The sequence below is a fragment of the Protopterus annectens genome, chromosome 7.part1 (assembly GCF_019279795.1).
Source record: "Protopterus annectens isolate FY-2018-M chromosome 7.part1, PAN1.0, whole genome shotgun sequence".
Classification (NCBI taxonomy): domain Eukaryota; kingdom Metazoa; phylum Chordata; order Ceratodontiformes; family Protopteridae; genus Protopterus; species Protopterus annectens.
In genome coordinates this window covers 237,259,005-237,274,529 of record NC_056740.1, presented here as the reverse complement: position 1 = coordinate 237,274,529, position 15,525 = coordinate 237,259,005, and the positions used below count along the sequence as shown (strand labels likewise).

General features: G+C 36.6%; 1 protein-coding gene across 1 annotated transcript in view; it reads left to right on the top strand.

Moving 5' to 3' along the window:
* Positions 1-15,525, top strand: part of LRRK1 (leucine rich repeat kinase 1) — a 2,417,153-nt gene that overhangs the window by 1,939,798 nt on the left and 461,830 nt on the right. The gene's annotated exons all lie outside the window — the stretch shown is intronic.

The window sequence follows — 15,525 nt, the reverse complement described above, 5'->3', positions numbered from 1 at the left end:
GAGACCCCCAAGCCTTTCTGTGTTGGAGGGAAGCCTTCTAGCTTATCAGTGGGAGTGGTAAGCACTAGGTAACCCGTCTACCACATAAGGAGTGGTTCTGGCACAGAAATTGTAGTTATTGGCCATTTGGGCAATCTTACATCTCTCTCAACTTTCTGATTTGAAAGCCTGCATTTGCACTTGTTTCTGTCCTGTAACTTGTCTAGTGCAGATACAGATTCTTAGTTTTAGCAATTATTATTTATGCTCAGCACTTGTTCAGAACTTGTAAGCACTAAATAAGCTACTAATTACTGTAGCACTCAATCTTCCACATTACCTAGAGGAAAACAGTTTTTGTACTTTTTCTCACTTGCTTAGAGAAAAACAGCTCTTGTACTCACTTTCCTCACTTATCTAGAGGAAAATAGTTTTTCTATTTAGGCATGTCCAAGGGTCAGCTCCCAGTGTTCTCTCCTGTCTATCTGATGAATCTGGGCATCTTGAGGCAATGTAGAAATTGCCTCATGTACACAGACAACCCTCTCCTCCTACCACCCAACACTACAACCTGTGAGAGATGCACTTATCTAGCCAAACTGGAGGTAAAGCTCTCTCCAACCAAGACTGAATTTGACAGTCATGAGGAGAAGGTAAACATTTGCACCACACCACACTCATCACATAGTCTCACTAACTCTACACCACCAAAATCCACACACAGTAACACAAAAACATTCGTGGAGGCTCTCAATAATAATCTGTCTAAGCAAAAAAGACCTCCAAAATAGAAACACAAGCATCCACCATCCCCCAACACAACCCAAATGACACATAGCCCACAAACTCAGTGTGCCACTCAACCACATCCAATAAGGCAAAACAACGTACCCAACACACTAGTCATAGGTGACTCTATAGTCAGGCACACTGATGTCCCACTCACCAGACTAAACAAAGAGAAGGTTACTGTCAGCTGCCTGTCGGGTGCCAGGATCCGCCACATAACCCACGCATTCGGGTCACTCCACAACAAGTAAAAATATGACTCTGTCATTGTCCATGTTGGTGTGAATGACCTGAGACGTACCTCCCTGGACTACATGAAAAGAGACATGGAAGAGCTATCTGATCTTGTAGCCCAGGCAGGTATGACCCTAGCCCTGAGTAGCATTCTTCCATCACCCAGAATGATACCGCAGTACAAGGACAAAATGGTTGACTTCAACAATTCGCTTTGCTTCTGGTGTTATTCTAAGGGGATCCAGTATTCCAGATACTGGCTAAGGCTCTTGCTGCCCCTATAGTGCCTTTTTTAGACAGGGTTCAAATAACAAATTCACCACCAGAACAGGAACAGGCAAGCAAAAACTGAGGGTAATGCCACTCAATGCTAGAAGTCTAAATCTCAAAATGCACACACTCGAGGCACTCCTTAAAATGGAGGACATCGATTTCTGTGCAGTGACTGAGACCTGGTTCAAGGCTCCAGAGAGCACCCTTGCACTACCAGGCTATAACTCATACCACACTTTTCGGCCATGTAACTTGCACCGAAACACCAAAGGAGGAGGTGTGTCCATATTCATTAAGGATATCCACACCTCCAGGCTAGTTGCTCAGCATAATGCATCCGAGGTTATCCAAGTGCAACTAACTCTGGGCAAAACTACAATCCAAATTGTAGCTTGCTAAAGATCCCCCACCATGCCCCAGGACTCCCACTCCTGTTTTCTTGATGTACTGGAAAATATTAGGGTTCAACCAAACACCCTAATAATGGGCGACTTCAACTGCCCCACCATTAACTGGGAAAACTACTCGTGTACCAACTCCTTAGCTCAACGCTTACTGGAATTCATAAACTCCAATGCCCTCGATCAACTTATCCACACCCCCACCAGGGGCAACAATATCCTAGACCTAGTCATTACCAACATGAGTAACCGGTGTTCCACACCTGAAGTCAACTCCTCGTTGGTCCAATCCGACCATAAGCTTATCACCCTTGATATCCACATCCCACCCCCACCCCCCGTTAAGGAAACCACAGTAAAAAATTTCTCCAAAGCCAACTTCATGCTTCTTAAGACAGAAGTGGTGAACGTCATGACACCCATGCAGATGGACAATACAGTTACAACTGCTGAATCCTAAACAAATGCACTCTATAAGCACTTACATGAGTGCATGGATTGTGCTATTCCACACAGAACCAAGATGCTATCCTCCAAAAAAACAAAGCCAATCTGGTGGTCCCCTGCTATAAACAAACTGTACAACAGAAGGAAGAAACTGTTGCAAAAGAGAGTAAAATCCCATGAGTGGAGGAGCTCCCTGGTCAGCCTCAGTAAGAAGCTGAGATCCCTTATAAGATCCTCCAAAGCTAGCTACAAAAACAAAATCACCACTAAATCCAAGGACAACCACAAAGCATTCTATATAGCTATGTCAAAAATCTAGATGGCAACACCCAGATCTGCTCTGAATTACAGCACAAAGGCATGAAAATTACAGAACCAACTGATATTGCCAACATCCTGGCAGATAGGTTCAGTGCTAACTTTACCCACCTCTCACCCCCTAAAGCACCCATATCTATACAGGATGAATGCAGAGTCCCTGTAATCACAACTACACAGGTAAAAGCTGCACTCTCTAAAGCCAAAAACACAGCATCCATGGGATGAAATCCTGAAAGACCAAAATCCTGAAACTCAAAATCCTGAAAACACAAAATAGACATACTGATGTCATTGTGGCTTTGCTATTGTTAGCTCTGTGGTGTTAGGTCATGCGTTGGGACCCAGGTGGAAGTGTGCGTGGTTTTATTTTAGGGTTAGCGGTTTAAGTGTTTAGAGTTAGGGTTAGATAGGTTAGGCATGTATGCAATAGTGACAAATATTGGGGTTAGGGGGGTTTAAGTGAGTTAGGTTAGGTGCTTGGGTCAGGTGAGTGTGCGATAGTGACGGACCTTAGGGTTAGGGTTAGGGTCAGGGTCAGTTGGTAGATATTAGTGTCTTTATAGTGACATATTAGCATTATTTGTGTTTTCAGGATTTTGAGTTTCAGGATTTTGGTCTTTCAGGATTTTGGTCTTTCAGGATTTTGAGTTTTCAGGATTCTGAATTTTCAGGCTTTTGGTTTCAGGATTTTGATTTTCAGGCTTATGATGTTTCAGGCTTCTGAATGGGAACCATATATATATATATATATATATATATATATATATATATATATATATATATAGATATACACGTATAAGAGAGAATGATTTGTAGAGATATACGTAGGTATATGTATTTGTGCGTATATGCATATATATATATATATATATATATATATATATATATATATATATGTGTGTGTGTGTGCATGTGAATATATATATATATATATGTCTATATGCACACATCCATTTATATTTACAGACACGGACATGTATATAATGTGCATGTAGAAGTATAAAATTTCAACCAAGTGTTACAGTAGTTGGTAGGCTATAATCTTGAAAACTGAACCTATGATACACTTTTCGTTTTATTCAAAACATTTTTGTTTTGTTTTCATTATAAACATACGCAAATGTTATAATGCGATACACTTTTCCTGACTTGTACTTCTTACTATTCCAAGTTAGCACACTTAGAAATGTACTTAACGACTAGCTTAAAAATTGTACCAGCTCTTTAGCTACTGTATGCTTTTCTGAACAAAGGTCTAAATATGCAGCCTGTACCATATATGTACCATAGCTACCATAAGAAACCTTTACTACATTAGCTTGTTAGTAATAAATGCAAGACAGGCTGAACAAGTAAGAAAAGAAGCCAAGCAAGTACACAAAGCCAGAAAGTTACCTGTGTATTGAAAGTCTTATGCTGCTATTGCAGATATCTATATCCTAAATATAAATTAGGCATGCAGAACATACAATGAGTATTGCCACCATGAGATCAGAACTCTTTAACTGAACATCTTATACTAAAAGAAAAACATCACATCAGAATACACAGCACCGTACATACAGCTCATAGCCAGTCTGACCCTCTCAAAATAGACATACTTGAAACAACATTTGTTGTAATATGATCCTTGCTAATCACTAGTCATGGCATGTACATACTTTTTTATCTGTAGACAGTCTCAGCCCACATAAAAACAAAACCAGCTTGTTGTTTATTGACTAGCTGAATATCACCAGACTTGCATGCCACCCCCATACATCTTAGGTGCTATGATTTAAGCATGATAAACTGACTTTTGTCCTCAGCCGTTGCACTGAGATATACTGATTTTCTTCCATAACTGAACTCAAGCCAGTACAAAGAATCCTTATCAATAAGTGATGTAGTTAGCAAAAACTTTCCATATTGAAAAGAAAAATAATAAATTGCTCCTTTATTGACCTTTTACTATGGCCTTTTTTAAAGGCCAGTAATGCAAAGTTTGGAAGGTGTTGCACCTTCCCCCAACACAGACTCTGGAATTACATGCTTCCAGTAAATATCAGAACAGCTGGATAGATATTTTATTTATCCTTTGTTGACCATTTTAGTAACACTGTGCTAGTAGCCTCTTTTCAGGGGATACCCAAGTTGGTATTTATCCTGCTAGGGGGAAATTTGGACAGAACATTGTGGAAATTCCCCTATTTTTCATAGGGGGATGCATTTGTGTGTGGCATGTTTTGCTTCAGAAGCAGGGAGCTAATCTAACTAAAAATGGAGGTCAGAGGAGAAAGTAGAAATGCGGATGGCTGTTTTGGTGCTGTTAGTTGAACAGTTGATACATTATTTGTATCAGAGAAGGAGTCAGAGATAAAGGATAGTGTGACAGAAGAACCTGGCATGTTGGATATGGTGGAAAAGACAGTCAAGGCTTTTAAATGCAGGCTTAATGTGGCAGATGCAGTGAAGGTATAGTTGTTACAGCAGAAATTGTTTGAATCCGAAGTTGCAGCACAAGGTTGTGTTGTTACAACCCTCCATTTGGGAAGTTTGCGGGATAATATATTATTGGGTATTGTTAAAGAAACTGAGCCAGAAGATGGTAAGGACATGTCATGGGGTGATATAATGGACAAGATACAGAACAAAGAAATGCTGTAGAGTGAAGGTATGAAGGCTGAGAAAAAAAGTCTGTGCAGTAATGGTCAAGGAAGGGATACATGGTAAGAATGAAGAGAAAGAAGCATGTTTGAAGAAAAAAGATTGTTTAAAGTGCAGAGCGAACAGGAGGGACATACAGAAATGGACAGATGTAAGGTATGGGGTGAAGTTGACGCTCAGAATCAAAACTAATGAGGCAAGAGCATTTATCCATATTAATAAAGAAACTTTTGTGACATAATTTTTGAGACAGGGCAGATAATGGAAAGATTTATAGAAAAATATGAAAAAAAGAAAAACTGCACCATGGAACATATTCAGTACAGAACTGAGGTAGAAAAAGAGACTTTAAAAAAGTATTTACTATATTTATGTAATGACTTACTGAATCTATCAAAAGTATATGACAACAGAGGTTTATGGACTGGGGCATGGGATTGCAATGTCATACTGAAACTGGAAAATTACAGTATTATACATATTCCAAGTGTTATTAATGTCAAAGGTGATAGAGGCCTGGCTAGATATTGGGAACAGCCAAAAATGTGCTTTTTGCATGGAAAAACAGATCATTTAATTAACAAATATGAAAAAAACAATGTTTTTCATGTGGGGACATAGGACGTGATGCAAAAAATTGTAAACCAAATGTCATAAATGTAAAACAGTGGGACATTTGGGGGGTGTGAAGAAAAGAAAATGAAGTGGTATTGGACATAACAGAGGAAGCAGAAAAAGAAGGTAAAACAATAAAGTTATAGAGAATAAATTAGAAGTAGAAGAAATGGCAAAAAAGATGGTAGCATTACTGATAGAGAACAAATGATACAAAACTATAAAGTGAAGGAAGACTTAAACATAGAAAATATTGAAGAAGACGAGTAAGGTTGAAGGGAAAATTATAAATGGAACATAGTTAAAAGTGAAATGCAAATGGTAGTAAAGTGAGAGAAAGAAAGGGGAAGAATATAGAATATTTAAAAAAAGAAAAAGGAGAGGATGAGTACACATAGTTACATGTAAAGTTTTGTCATTAAATGTTAATAGTTTTAAGAAGTTGGAAAGAAGGAGAGGTATTTTGGAATGGTGTAAGAAGCTAGATAGTTACATTATTGTAATGGAAGATATTCGATTTTTGTCAGAAAGAATTCAAACTGAAGTGTGGTGGGGAAAAATGTGATATGGAATTTTGGGAAAGAGACATGCTTGGGAATACTTATATAAAGATACAGTTAAAGTACTAGATGTCAACATTGTCATAACAGGTAGAATTACTGTTGTTGATGTAAGATGGAGACAACATGTTATGAGAATTATTGCAATGTATGCATATATAATAAAAAAGAGAGGGAAGAGATGTTTAGAAAGATAATACAATATGTAGCAGTTAACATGGAGATAATTGTAGCTGGAGACTTTAATTGTAACTTAAGACAGCAAAACAAGAAGGTTTATGACGTTAAACTAGTAAAGGATGTTATAAAATATGGACAGTTAAAAATATGGAATCTAGATACTTGAATGTATAAAATAGGGGAAAAAGAACAGAAATAGTTTTTTTTTTTTTTTTTATTGTCGGAAACCTTAGTTAAACTAGCAGTGTTAGTGACAGGTTTTTCAGATCACCGGGCAATTTGGATTATGGTAAAGGGAAATTATGCTTATATAAAATTAGAAAAAGGTATAAAAAGAATAAATGAAGTGAAATGGGAAGCTAAAGGGAGAAAAGAGGTTGTGATACTATAGCAAGATGATCATGAGATAATTTTATAAAGATTGGTCAGAATGATGGTTAAATTTTAAATTAAAATATAAAAACGCTATGTAACATGGGAGAAAGAGAATCTATAGATGGAAAAGTAATATACAAGAATTTAAACAATGAAATGATAGTTTAGAGAAGAACGATGGATTTTTTTTTTATTAAGGAGCAGAAATTATATGATTTGAATAAGGAAAAAATAGACCGTTTATTGTACAAACAAAGATATTTCCTGAAAGGGGAGAAAAGAAGTTGTTGCACCATATTTAAGTAAAATAATTAAAGAGAATAATAGTGAAATGAGGGAAATGAAAGATTCTTTACTAAAATGCATAATACACAAGAAGAGGTTATGAATGTAGTAAAAAAACATATTAAGGCATTGTTTAAAGGGCAGAGAACAAGGACATGGAAAGAATGGAAGGTACGTACATTTTCTGACATGGAGAATAAGGATTTAGAAAAAGATATAAGAATCGAGGAACTTGAACAGGCAACAAAAGTTATGAATTTAAATTCCGCAGCAGGACTTGACAGAATAAAATATAAATATGTATAAAAATATGACTATAGAGCAAAACAAATGGTTTATAATGGTTTTAAATGAATAGTTATAAAAAGGTTTCGGTATAAAGAGCTATGTAGAGGTATCATTAGGTTTATACAGAAAAATGGACAGAAGGCAGAAATAGAGAATCGGAGACTGGTTGCGTTAAATAATATAGATTATAACATTTTTATGAAAATATTACAAAAAAGATGGAAGAAAAAGTAGGTAATGTTGTAAATGAACATGTGTTTGGCGTAAAAGGAAAAAATATCAAGATTTATTGTTAATAATTAGGGAAGTAGTAGTTAGAAATGTTCAGCCAAAAGTAATGGTAGGAGATTTAACAAAATATTTGATTCATTTCACCAACTCAGTATTATGGGATACATTTGATGTATATAGTATAAGTAAGAGGCTTAAAAATGCATGTGGGTCAGCATATAACATAGTGAAGATTATTCAACATGTAAAAAGAAACACTTGCAGATAAACGCTCCTTCTCCAGGAATAAAATAAATAAAGTTTGATAGCAAGTGGATAGGAGCGAAGCTGAACAACACACAAATGTAGTTCAAATCCACCACAAAGCACTTCCAAGTAAATTTCAAATATTCCAAGTAATCCAAATAGAACCACCAAGTCCTATGGTATATATATTTTCTTTATTCGACAGACAAGCGCTTTCGCTGAGTACAGCTTCTTCAGGTCAATTCAAAAAACAAAATCAAGTCCCATAATGTATAGGTAATCCAATTAAATAGCAACAGAATCAATTAAACATTTAAAAGGGAAATGTAATATTAATAAAAACATATAAAATATTATTTCAAATTAAGACCTGTAAAACACTTACAATAAAAACATATATATCAGAACATGTAAGGGACCAATATGTATGTAGGTGGAACCGTATATGTTTATTAAAACAATGTACTGATGTATACAAGACTCACAGATATAAGAACTAGTCTATTATGTTATTCCTAGTTACTATTATATGATGCAGGGTATCTATTTAATATGCCTACGTCTCCTAAGCCTGGGTTTGATGGATGCTCTCTCATTCAACCCTGATCCATGGTCAGCCCTCAATCTAACTATCCAATCACTCTCCCTGCTTTCAGTGTAATTCCTTAGGTCACCTCCTCTCTTATTCGGGGTGACAACCTCTAGGGCTCTAAACAGAAATGTATGTGTGTGGTCATTGTTACTAACATGCTTAGCTAAGGCATTATGGATCGATCCTTTCCTTATATGATATGCATGTTCTCTTATTCTGTCCCTAAATTTGCGGTTCGTCTTTCCCACATAAAAACTGGTGCATACCTGACATACTGCAAGATATATCACGTTGCTGGTCATGCAATCAGCAGTAGCAGTGGTATCAAAAATCCTTCTTGTATCAGGATGTACAAATTCAGTGGAATTGTCAATATATGAGCAGAAATTGCAATGTTCACAAGATACTGTATACTGTCTAGTGGTTGTAGCCTCCTTAACCTGTCTCGGATAACATAATAACCTCTTAAGATTTTTTCTGTTCCTATATTGGAACTTTGGGGCATCACCAACAATGTCCCTGATGGCATTGTCAATCTTAAAAATTCCCCAAAATTTTCCAATTATCTCTCTCATCTCAAAATGATCAGATGTAAAAGTAGTGGTAAATTTCACAACTGGTGTGGTGGTGGTAGTGGATGTATTTCTACCAAGTGTGTCTATAGCCTCATTCGGTCCAAAATAGGGTGCTGCTACTATATGTCTTCCTACGTAATACCGCTTCATAAAGGGTGCTGCTACTATATGTATTCATAGGGTGCTGCTACTATATGTCTTCCTACGTAATACCGCTTCATATAGGGTGCTGCTACTATATGTATTCCTACGTAATACCGCTTCATAAAGGTGGCTCTTCTACCGAACCATTTAACTACAGACCCATAGCTATTCTATCTCCAATAGCCAAAATCATGGAAAGATGTGTCCATAAACAATTTCTTAATCACCTCTCCCTAAACAATCTATTGAGCAAATCTCAACATGGCTTCAGACCCCATCATAGTACGACTACTGCCCTCCTTTCTTTTACTGACTCAATTAATAAAAATTGTAATAACAAAAAAATATCTTCCGCCCTATTTCTTGACTTATCCAAAGCCTTTGATATGGTCAACCACCAACCATTATTGCAGACGTTAAAATCGTTCCACTTCAATAATTCAGCTCTCAACTGGTTCCATGCGTACCTCTGGAAGGCAACAGGCAGTCCTATGGCAAAATAAGCTCTCTCAACCTTTACCTAATACCATAGGAGTTCCCCAAGGCTCCATACTAGGTCCCCTTCTCTTCTCCGTGTTTATAAATGAACTCCACTCAACTATCCCTCAAGCCACATGTATCCAATACGCAGATGACTCCACCCTTATCTGTTCAAATATCACTCTTCCTGATTTACAAGTTATGACACAACAATGCTTTGCTACAATTGAAAAATGGCTATCAGACAGGAATCTCATCCTTAATCCTAAAAAAACTAAGCTATTATTATTCTTTTCCACCTCAGCTCCAACTCCAGCACAAGACTCCCACTAGCTAATAATAGCATCTTCTTCGTTCAGTCTAATAATGGTACCATAATCGAGCCTGACACCAACACTAAACTATTAGGAGTCACTATTGACAACAAACTTAAATTTAACTTGCATATCAGTCAAACAATAAAGACTGTCAATAAGAAACTAGGATCCTTGTATAGACTTAAAACTTCCTCACCGCCAAAGCCAAACTAACTATTGCACGAACCCATCTTCTCTCCACACTTCTGTATGCCTCTCCTGTATTCTCATTCCTCAATATAGGTGACATTAATAAACTCTCCATGACTTATAATCACATTGCCAGATTTGTAACAGGTGCCCCCTATAGAACCCATCACTGTATTAACCTAAAGAAACTTGACTGGTTAGAACTACCTAATATTCTCAAACTTAACCAACTCTCTGAAGCTTACAAAATCATTAAGGAACCAGACAGAACCCCCTCACTACATAATCTACTAGACTCACTAATTCACTATCTCAATTTAAAAAACATCTCACCCAATTCCTTAAGACACATTGGCTATGTTCATGTGTAAACCCGGACTAGGCTCCTGTCAATACAGCATATCCTACATTAATTGAAATATTGGGTTACTTCAAATTCCTATACTATCTGAACATTAATCCTATCTTGTTCTATAATAGCAAGCAGCTTCTTTATCATCCCTCTGAACTCCTGCAAGGTAATGTTCTGACTCTGTACATAGTTACTATAATGTCTTGAGATGCATTGGCATACTCAGAGTTGCAATTTTTCTGTACTAAGGCTAATAACAGCCTAACTATGAATCTTTAATATTTTGTAACTAGTATCTTAAACAACTTTGTAATTTGTAAACTTATTTTTACCTATATTTTTATTGTATTGTATCTTTCTCTGTGGAGCTTTTCTCCCCGGGCCTCCGCTGAAAATGGACATGTATCCAGTCGGACCATCCCGGTCAACAAATGTAAAATAAATAAAATAAATAATATGTATATTATGTAGATTGTCATCAATCTCAGTAATGCCATACCCTCTATCTAACAGTCTCCCTTTCAAATTCACCAATTCCATATCAAAGCCCTCTTCAGTCGGATTCAGTCTAGAGGCTCTGATGGCTTGGCCCTTAATAATATTCTTAAAGACAAAAGAGGGATGCATGCTAGATCTTAATAATAAAGAATTGCTATAGCACGTCTTTCTGAAGACACCAGTATTGATCAAGCCATCCGATAGTTTCTCTATATACAGGTCCAAAAATTCAATCTTATCTAATGAAAAATTCATAGTAAATGTGAGGTAATTAGTTAAACCATTCACATCATTCAAGAATAGTGTCAATTGCTCCACAGTGCCATTCCATAGAACAAAGACATCATCCACAAAACGCAGAAGCAATATAACATGTTGTTTGAAAGTTTCTAAATTGAATAGTACCTTCTCTTCCCAGCAGGCTAAAAACATATAGTGAAGATTATGATAAATGAAGGTTGAGCGAAGATATAAAGATAGAAAAGGGTATTAGACAAGGGTGTCCATTGAATGGTACAATATTTGGATTAATAATGAATGCAATATCTATGTATATGAATAAGGAGATAGATATTATGAGCTATATTTCAAATGAAGGAATAAAAGTGCCCATTTTGTTAAATTATGCAGATGATATTACAACAATGAATGAAGCAACTATGGATATAGTGATAAAACAAACACAAGAAATTATTCAGGTTATTTTTTTTTTTATTAAATAAAGACAAAATCAAGGTTTAGGTTTTGAGGGAAGGATTAGTGAAATAAATTTCAGTAAGGATAAAATTAAGATCCATGGGATAAACGTTGGGAAACAAGAAATTGTAAAGAAAAAATAGAAATAAAGTGTTTGAAGTATTTTAGCCTTTCCTTTAAAAAGAAAGCCTGTTTAATAAATTCTATGCTGTTAGTAAAGATTACTTATCTAGCTGGCATTTATAGTTTTCCTTTAAACATAGAGAAAGATGTACATAATATAATATTTTCTTTGAACCCTGTAAAAAGAAGGGTACTGTATGTGAAAAGTGAAAAAGGAGGTTTAGGGTTAATAAACCCTATAGTGTATATGTCCTCAGTAAACTTATATACAGTAATGAAATGTTTAAATGAAAATGAAGGTTCGTTATTAACGAAAATATTAAGTTTAAAATATAAAACAGAATGACTGATTTTTTCCTAGTTCAAGAAAAAGGTTTGTTTGTAATAAAGAAATGTAAAATTATCAAAACAAGATTATATTGTGGAAGATAAATATGAATGAAATTGATAAAAGAATGGTATGAAAAGATTACAGAAAAATATTACTGGGGATGCACAAGCCAGTGCATTTCTTTGTGCCAGTCCCAAGCCTGGATAAATGGGGAGGGTTGCATCAGGATGCGCATCCGACATAAAATTGTGCCACATCACACATGCAGAAAACTGTACAGAAACTCATACTGGATCAGTCGAGGCCCGGGTTAACAGTGACTGCCACCAGTACTGTTGGCCAACAGGGTGCTGGCGGAAATTGGGCTACTGTTGGCCGAAGGAGGAGAAGAGGTGGAAGGCATGCCCGAAGGGAGGTAAGGGCTAGGACTGTGATAGTGAGGGTCAGAACTTTGAATGTAGGCAGTATGACTGGTATAGGGAGGGAGCTAGCTGATATGATGAACTGAAGGACGGTTGGTATGTTGTGTGCAAGAGACCAGATGGAAGGGGAGCAAGGCTAGGTGTATCGGAGGAGGTTTCAAATTGTTTTATCATGGTGTGGATGGGAGGAGAAATGGCGTAGGCATTATCCTGATGGAAGAGTAAGCTTAGAGTATTTTGGAGGTGAAAAGAGTGTCGGATAGAGTGATGTTTATGAAGCTGAAAATTGATGGTGTAATGATGAATGTTGTTAGTGCATATGCTCCACAGGTTGGGTGTGCGATGGATGAGAAAGAAAAATTTTGGAGTGAGTTGGATGAAGTGGTGATGACTGTACCCAAGAGTGAGAGACTGGTGATTGGAGCAGATTTCAATGGTCATGTTGGTGACGGGAACAGAGGGGACAAGGAAGTGATGGGTAGGTATGGTGTTAAGCAAAGGAATGCAGAAGGTCAGATGGTAGTGGATTTTGCGAAAAGGATGGACATGGCTGTGATGAATACATATTTTAACAAGAGGTAGGAGCATAGGGTGACATACAAGAGTGGAGGAAGATGCACACAGGTGGATTATATCTTATGTAGAAGGGCAAATCTGAAGGAGATTGGAGACTGTAAAGTGGTGGCAGGGGAAAGTGTAGTTAGGCAGCATAGGATGGTGGTTTGTAGGATGACATTGGTGATCAAGAAGAGGAGGATGAGTGTGAGGGCAGCACCAAGGATCAAATGGTGGAAAATGAAAAAGGGTAATTGTGAGGTGATGTTCAGGGAAGAGTTAAGACAGGCACTGGGTGGCAGTGAAGAGTTACCGAATAGCTGGGTAACTACAACAGAGCTAGTAAGAGAGATGGCTAGAAGGGTGCTTGGTGTGGCATCTGGAAAGAGGAAGGAGGACAAGGAGACCTGGTGGTGGAATGAAGAAGTACAGGAGAGTATACAGAGAAAGAGGTTGGCGAAGAAGTGGGATTGTCAAAGAGATGAAGAGAGTAGACAAGAGTATAAGGAAATGAGGTGCATGGTAAAGAGAGAAGTGGTGAAGGCTAAGGATAAGGCATATGAAGAGTTGTATAAAAGGTTGGACACTAAGGAGCGAGAAAAGGACCTGTACCGATTGGCTAGACAGAGGGACAGAGCTAGTAAAGATGTGCAGCAGGTAAAGGTGATAAAGGATAATGAGGGAAACATACTCAAAAGCGAGGCAGGTGTGTTGAGCAGATGGAAAGAGTACTTTGAGGGGCTGATGAATGAAGAGAATGAGAGGGAGAGAAGGTTGGATGATGTGCAGATAGTGAATCATGAAGTGCAGTGGATTAGCAAGGAGGAAGTAAGGATAGCTATGAAGAGTATGAAGAATGGAAAGGCTGTTGGTCCAGATGACATACCTGTGGAAGCATAGAGGTGTTTAGGTGAAATGGCAGTGGAGTTTTTAACTAGATTGTTTAATGAAATCTTGGAAAGTGAGAGGATGCCTGAGGAATGGAGAAAAAGTGTTTTTGTACCGATTTTTAAGAATAAGGGTGATGTGCAGAGCTATAGTAACTACAGAGGGATTAAACTGATCAGTCACAGCATGAAGTTATTGGAAAGAGTAGTGGAAGCTAGGTAAAGAAGGGAGGTGATTAGTGATCAGCAGTATGGTTTCATGCCAGGAAAGAGCACTACAGATGCGATGTTTGCTCTGAAAGTGTTGATGGAGAAGTACAGAGAAGGTCAGAACATAACTTGAACAGGGCAAACAAGAATGGAAGGTAATGTGACATTTTCTGACATGGAGAATAAGGATTTAGAAAAAGATATAAGAATCGAGAAACTTGAACAGGCAACAAAAGTTATGAATTTAAATTCCGCAGCAGGACTTGACAGAATAAAATATAAATATGTATAAAAATATGACTATAGACCAAAACAAATGGTTTATAATGGTTTTAAATGAATAGTTATAAAAAGGTTTTTGTGTAAAGAACTATGTAGAGGCATCATTAGGTTTATACAGAAAAATGGACAGAAGGCAGAAATAGAGAATTGGAGACTGGTTGTGTTAAATAATATAGATTATAAGATTTTTATGAAAATATTACAAAAAAGATGGAAGAAAAAGTAGGTAATGTTGTAAATGAACATGTGTTTGGCGTAAAAGGAAAAAATATCAAGATTTATTGTTAATAATTAGGGAAGTAGTAGTTAGAAATGTTCAGGCAAAAGTAATGGTAGGAGATTTAAGCAAAACATTTGATTCAATTCACCAACTCAGTATTATGGGATACATTTGATGTATATAGTATAAATAAGAGGCTTAAAAATGCATGTGGGTCAGCATATAACATAGTGAAGATTATGATAAATGAAGGTTGAGCGAAGATATAAAGATAGAAAAGGGTATTAGACAAGGGTGTCCATTGAGTGGTACAATATTTGTATTAATAATGAATGCAATATCTATGTATATGAATAAGGAGATAGATATTATGAGCTATATTTCAAATGAAGGAATAAAAGTGCCCATTTTGTTAAATTATGCAGATGATATTACAACAATGAATGAAGCAACTATGGATATGGTGATAAAACAAACACAAGAAATTATTCAGGTTATTTTTTTTTTATTAAATAAAGACAAAATCAAGGTTTAGGTTTTGAGGGAAGGATTAGTGAAATAAATTTCAGTAAGGATAAAATTAAGATCCATGGGATAAACGTTGGGAAACAAGAAATTGTAAAGAAAAAATAGAAATAAAGTGTTGGAAGTATTTTAGCCTTTCCTTTAAAAAGAAAGCCTGTTTAATAAATTCTGTGCTGTTAGTAAAGATTACTTATCTAGCTGGCATTTATAGTTTTTCTTTAAACGTAGAGAAAGATGTACATAATATAATATTTTCT